Source organism: Castanea sativa, chromosome 6 (genome assembly GCF_040712315.1).
Source record: "Castanea sativa cultivar Marrone di Chiusa Pesio chromosome 6, ASM4071231v1".
NCBI lineage: Eukaryota > Viridiplantae > Streptophyta > Magnoliopsida > Fagales > Fagaceae > Castanea > Castanea sativa.
In genome coordinates this window covers 39,156,324-39,163,933 of record NC_134018.1, presented here as the reverse complement: position 1 = coordinate 39,163,933, position 7,610 = coordinate 39,156,324, and positions in this window count along the sequence as shown.

The following is a 7,610-nucleotide window of genomic DNA, read 5'->3' as shown; positions in this document are numbered from 1 at the left end:
TTTCAAACCACTGATTTATAATTAGATAACAGCATCAAAATCAGTATATTCCCAGACAAATATCCGAATTTGTTTTATGAGCTTCTAAACTCTGGCTAAGTGTTTTTCTTTTTTTTTCTTTTTTTTCTTTTCTTTTTTTTTTTTTGTGAATAAAGTAAACGAAGTTTTAAGAAGAGAAGAAATTTATACATTATAAAAGCTGTATGCATATAACTTTTTTGAAAAACTAGGGTAAATTATACTTTGGTCATTCAAAATTAAAATTTTGAATTTGGTAATTGAAATTTCAAAAGATGGACAATTTCTTCCGTTCGTGTATGAGGTTGGCTTGATTTTGGTGCCTCTAATATCGGTAAATTTAATTTTGGTCCTTTATATATAGGATGGGTTTTATTTGGCGACACAGGACAGGAGTGTCCATTGTGAAGGACGCAAGCCCAGCCCATATGTATTGCTAGCCCAGCCAGAAGAATAATGCAACTTGGATTTGGATGCCCACTTCCAGGCCGATTACGTACACAAGACTTTGAAGTGTCATTTCAAACTTTTTTTTAATGTCAATCCAACTTCATGTGTTTATTCTGCATTAGTATCAGCTATCTTTTTTTTTTTTTTTTGAGAACCAGTATCAGCTATCTATGTATTGGAATCGCAAGGTTTTTTTTTTCTTTTTATGTTTTGCAACTAGCCTGGCTTTTTATTTCTCCTATGCTTAGAGGGCTGTTCTAAGCAAATATTTATATGTATTTTTTGTAAGTGAAGAAGACAAACATTGAATAGTTTTGAATGCAATAACAAAACTTGTCTGGTTTAAAAATTTTGTATCTCTTTGGTGAATTCTATTGAGCGGTGAGTTTATTCAAGCCTTGTATCCTTGGTAAAATTCTCTTGGGTGGTGATAATTTGTATCCTATTGAATTTCTACTTGTCGGTGAGCTGCGTATCATTTTATTGCATGTGGGTTTTCATCGTCCAAAAGTACCCATTCAACTACTGGTGTCAACTTTGGTATCAGAGTTTTTGTTCTATACTAGATGATGTCCCGTGCGATGCACGGACTATTTTACAATTACTTTTGAAATCATATATATATATATATATATATATATATATATATATATATATATATATTAAGACCTACATATAGTACTTATTTTGTTATATAATATTAATGTTTGCCCACAATATTATTGAATACTTTGAAACTTGATTTTTTTAATTCATATTTTATTTAAAAAAAAATTGTATAACACTATAACACTATAACATATTATAATATTTACCGTTAAAATTAAGTAGATTTTATTTTTAAATTAATTAAATGATTTTGAAACCTATAAATAAGAATTTAAAGCATAAAATATTTATATATTCTAAAATTACATAAATTTAAGCAAGTTACCAAACACTTCCTCAACCACTCTATTGTCACAACCAAATATGGAGACCTCAATCGCAAACACCCAATTCATTATCTCAATGAAATTAAGGAAATCATTTTTAAGTATCAACATAAAGATAATGTAATTAAATAAAGAGAAATTAGCTAAAAACACATCAATTTATCAAAATTTAATTGTTTTTAATTGGGCTCCCGTATCCTTTAAAAAAAAAGAGGAAAATAATTTGAAATCCTCATCAATTTTTATTAATATTACTGTGGCTCATACCACACAAAACAATAGTAAAAATAAAAATAAAATAAAAAAACCCTACTAAGTATGAGTTATAACACCAAAAAAAAAATAGTTGACTTCATAAATAATCAATTAGAATTTTTTTTTTCTTTAGTTCCAAAATAAAATACATTTATGACTTTCCCAAACCAAAATCTCAAACACCCAAAGACTTAAAACGAATCACAACCTTCACAAAATCCACAACATCTGACTTTAACATCAAAACCGTAAGCTACCATCACTAAATAAAAAATGTAATCCCCCTTCCTTGGTCATAGCCTACTCACATGGGTTAGAATCAAATGGTACCACAATGTTGAAGTTATGTATGTGTCTTTGAAAGGCTGAAGGTAAATGATATCATTTTTGTCTGAGTGTATTTGAGATGAGATGGCATGAAGAGTTGTGGGCATGTGTATATAAAGGAGTAGAAGTGAAAATGGTGAATAGAAATGCAAAGAGTTTTTTATGTGTGAGAGAGGAAAAATCTTGAAACATTGAACCAAATAAAAGAAATTGTAGTCTTAAAATTACACTAAATAAAAAATGTAACGAAAAGTAGTCTTGAAACATTGAACTAAATGAAATAAAGAGTCCTTATTTTTAAATTTGTTCTTATTTCTAATGTAGCTTAAGAACATTTCAATTCTCTTCATAGAGTGCGCTGCATGGCAGAATCTCATGCTTTTTCGCATGAGGTCTCTGCTTTTATATATATATTGATTGATTGATTGATGATATGGTTAGATGTCGTCAACATGGCCAAAACATTGAGGAACCACGTGCATCTGAGAGAGATAGGCAAGATTTCGAAACGGATGAAATAAGGAGACAACTAAAAGAAGTACAAGAGTGTATAGACTCTATAGAGTTTTATGAGTTCGGAGGATATGTGGTGTTAGGCATCTTGATTCGGAGATTGAAGCTGCTAGTTATGATGAAGAGGATGTCTACCGATTCCACTATGCTCATAGCCAAGGATCTCAAACCCTAGTGGCAGAGCCACGTTGGGGCCGAAGGGCCCCCCAAAATTTTTGAAAAAAAAAAATAGATATATTAATATATAAGTTATTCCAACTAATTTAACAATTTTCAAGGACTAGATATGCTTCTACCCCCAAATCATTATTAAATATATTTAATACTTTTACAACAAACTTTCATTTTCACAACAAATTCTAAATAACATGATATTATTCTCTGTTATAGATAAACAAAAAAATAATTTGTTATAAAAAAGTTGTGAAAATATTGTGTAAGTAAACAAGTCTAAAATTACTTTTAACTTTCATTTTACTTTAGTAATAAATGTATATATCAAAAAATTTAAACAATTAGATGTTCACCCTGCAAACAAAAGAGGGAAATTTTTTTTTCTAATTTTCATCATAGGTCTTACTATAGAGCAAGCGGCGTTGCAACGCTAGGAGATGAGACTATGATTCGCCTCTAAAATCTTCATAGAAATGGCACCTATTTGCACGCCACCACACCATTGCAACACCATCAGTTCATGTGACTCTTTGATTCGCCTCTAAATTTTTATCTCTCTCCAATGTCTCAAGACTCAACTTTCAAGATCTGCCTGTTTTTGATCCTGTGTTTTTCTTTCCTTTACTTCTTTGCCACTTGCGTTATTTACGAAGCTGTTAGCTGTGTAACATTTAAAGTTTTGATCTAACCGTCCAAATAGATATATTATTACCTCCAAGGCTCCAATGCTCCACAAGTGTATGGTTAAAAGCAAAGTCTACAAAAGCAAGTGTACTGGTGTAGAATTGCCAGGCACGTTTTCTTCTCATCTTTTTTCTGATTAGACTTTTCTTCTCATATATTTATTTGTTATTAAAATATACTAGTACTATATTTAGATTTTTGTATTGTAAATTGGTTGTTTCTTATCAAATTTTTATTGAAATTTGAGAGATTGTTTGTCTAATTTATTTTGAAAATTTAGGTTTATAGGCAAATTAAAAACTATTGACTCATTCTTTTTCTCAAATTTGTCTTCTCTTGATTATTTAATTTAATAAATATATATTTTTGGCACACATTAAATTATAAAATATTTAACTTATATATTGAATTGCATTTACATTACCATTTGATACTATTATACATAATAGATAATTGATATAGATAAAGAAAAAAAATTATTCTTTGCTTGGCCCCCTCAAAAATAAATTTTGGCTCCGCCATTGCATAACACTACCCCACCCTATCCTCAAAGGTTCAAAAACTTCCACTTCCAGCAAGATTATGGTCTAAAGATGGATATTCCAAAATTTGAAGCAAAGTTGCAGTTGGTAGAATTCATTGATTGGCTTTACACTATTGAATGAATCTTTGATTATAAAGATTTGTCAAGTAAAGTAATACTTTTCAAATCACGGATAAGCAAAATGAAACCAACCAAAACACAATTGGGTAATGCGTAATTATCTCAAAAAAGTTAATACTATAAACTATAGGAAATGTAAGTGCACAATTTGTACCCGGACCCAACCGCGTTATGGGTTCAAGCCCAAAAAGCCTTAAACAATCAAATTTGTAGAGCGAGGGCTTAAAACCTAGGTTATATGGATATTGGACAACAAATATGATGAGCTAGATTGCCACTATCTACACAATCAATGGATAAAATAACAGAAACTCTCCTTGGATGTAAGCCGAGGATGACTTATATTGTCTTTCCTTCTCCAAACAACAAATTAAAATAGAAGATGATGTGTACAATGCTTCCTTTCTTTCTTTTCTCATATACTTCCATTCCCCTCCTAAAATGCCTATCTTTTCCCTTTATATCATCCTCCTTCTTCCCTCAATCTTTCACGTATGGATCAAATCAATGATTCAGATACTTGTCCCATCCACCGCCCTCTGGAAGTCTTTAAACAACAACTGTAAGGCTGATCTATACTATTCAGATGTCATTTCCCCATTAATGCGGCCAGAAGGGTAGGTGCAGAGTTTTTAATGCGGTGGTAGCAACTTTTTCCCTGATATTTCTCATTCGTTCCTCCTCTCTATAGCTATGTGGAACATATCTTCTACCAACAGTCCTTCCAGAATTCTCTCCCAATTACCATGATGTGTCTTACAATCTTCACTTGACTTGGCCGTAGAGATGCCCTCCTCGGATAACCTCATCAACCTTTCTAACAAGAGCTTGTTCGTGAACTTCAAGACTCTGCTCGGGTAGATTAATATCTCTAAATCAGGCACAAGGCCCAAAAGCGTATCTTGACCATTCTGCCCCCACAATAGCCCCTCAAAACTTCATTTTTCTCCCCATCTAGGAAGGAAAGGGAAGTTTTGACCCAACACCACAGCCTTCACATGCCTTTCAAATCATCACCCGTAAGAGTATCATTTCGCTTCTTTAAAACCGCTTCTGACGCTTCGAAATTCGTCACGCGCACATTAATTGCTGTAAGTAACGCTCTGTCCTCCACGTCCAACGGTGAGATGTACATCCAACGGCTTGAGTTCTTTCTTAAATTTGGACGGGATAACTCCCATTCAATGTCGCCTCCCACACATCAAAACACCTAGGGAACCGAAACTCAACCCATCACTTTAGAAATCAATCAAATCTCAAATTTTCCCATTCTCTATCCTCTCAAGAAGCTCGCGAAGAATTGTCTACCTACTTTCCCGTAAGTTCTCAATCTTTTAAACTCATTTCTCCTTGGCTATTGTCCTTGGCCATTAATTATATCTGTCCCCTCTCTAAATCTCCATTCTTACCCCCACCAAATGGGTAGATTCAAGTGTCTAGTAGATACTGACGCTGGTATGGAGAGTTTTCGGGCCAAATACCACATTCCCCAAGATGTAGGCTTGAGATATTGCCCCCCAGAAACCATAGCTAACGATAAGAGAGAAGGAGAAGTTGTCATTCCCATCATCGCATTCTTAGAGGGTGGGATGACCCTTCCTATGAAAAACGTAACTAGCGAATACCTCCGTAACCATAGGCTATGCCCAGATCAATGCACAACCAACATGTTTAGAGTTTTAGGCTGTGTCGATGCTCTAAATGAACAAATGGGTCTGAACCTTACCTGGCACGACGTCATTTACATGTACGAGCACCATAAACTTAAAAATGTAGGATATTACCTCAAATCTAGATCTAGCGTTGTTAGGCTCATATCCTGTCTTCCCAAATCCAACAAAGGCATGAAGGACGACTACCTAATTGCTTCTGGAATGTGGTATGACGGTCCTCATTGCCCAGTCGAAGAGGGAAACCCAGGTTTAACTCCATAGGAGTTAGATTCCCTGACCTGGGACTTGGTTCTTTCAACTTTATCATTTCTAATTACGTTGTATGTTACTCCCTCTTTGTTTGGTATTTATTGTTGATTTAACCATATTTACTTCCTCGGATATTTTTGCAGACAAACAACATGTACGGCCTCGTCTAAGCCTTTACAGCGTTACGGACCTCAACCGCGTTTTACGATTCGAGGTATTTGTGAACGAAGATCTGCAAGTGAGGGCAGCCCATCTCATATTAGGATACGACCCACTATCGAACGATTTCCAAGATATCGGCAACGCGATCATCGCGGGTGACCAGAGACGCAGAAGGATAAACATTTCGAAACTAGGTTTTCTCGCTCCACACGAATTACCGGACGACCCTTCCGTCATCTTGTACACACGCCCAACAAAAGCAGTCCCTCTTTCGGCACGACCTCAGGCAATAGTCATCCGAGAAGAGTCAACATCTTCACGCCTATCTCTTGAAGAGGAAATAGACCAGTTTCGACTTGAGGAGGCAGAGAGACCTTTAGAGGGCCAAATTGTCAACCTCTCAGACGAAAAAAATGACTCTAACAGGAACTCTGGTATTGGAAATTTGATAGTTGCTTAAGTAGATAATAGTTCCGAGGAAGAAGAAGAAGATATGTCAAGCCTAAAACAAATCCTTGCAAAGAGGGGGCACGTAAGTTATCAAAAAGGGTGTTGTTGGAGCTCAACCTCCTCCGAAGTTGCCTCCACCTCCTCCTCCTTCCGACCCTATCATTCCTGCAGGCGACCTCAAAAAGAAGAGGAAAAAAGAGGACGAGGAAGCAGAAAAGGCCCAGCAGAAGAAACAAAAACAACAACAACAACAACAAAAAACTGCCAAGGGTGGTACACGCGCCTCTTCCGTAGAGACTGGGGAAAGCCATGGTTTGGCCGAGGTGCACCGTACACAATCCAATTAGTCTCCTGCACTGGAGTTGGATGGGGCTCCAATTCCCTGCCACTCCAGCATAAGGGAATTCCAACGAGGTCATGCCCATCACCTGGCTAATGCTTTGGAACAGCCTATCCTTTTACCGAAGGACATGGAGGCTTTGGAGAAAATCAGCTAGCCACACCTTTTCCTCGCCCTAAAAAGGGACTTGGCCTTGGTACGTGTCCTCCAATCACTTCTACCTCGCTATTTTTACCATCTTTTTGTAAAACCTTTTCATGCACACTTTTACATTGTTCTTACCATAATGCATTTGTTCAACATCTCCACACAAACTCAAGAAGTTTTCATTGCTGAGAAGTGGGTGGAGGACTCTCGGAACCAGGCTAAGGCTGAATTCCAAGTTAGAGTCGAGACTGAGAAGGCCTTGGGCCATGCCGAGAAGGAGAAAAAGGAACTGGCCACTAAATTGGCAGATGAGAAGAGTGAGAAGAAGAGTGCCGAGGCCGGACTCAAAAATGCTGAGGCTCAAGTGAAGGGGCAACGCAAGCTGCTACGCCAAAAAGAAGAATATCTATCCAAAGCTCAGCTGGAAGTTCTAGACTTAAAAAAGGAGCTTGCTTAGGCCAAGGAAGCGACTCGTACCATCAAAGAGACCGTGGAGGCTGTAACAAAGGCTTCTTACAACGAAGAAATTGAGGCAATGGAGACCTGACTAGCTGAAGAGCTAGCAGAAG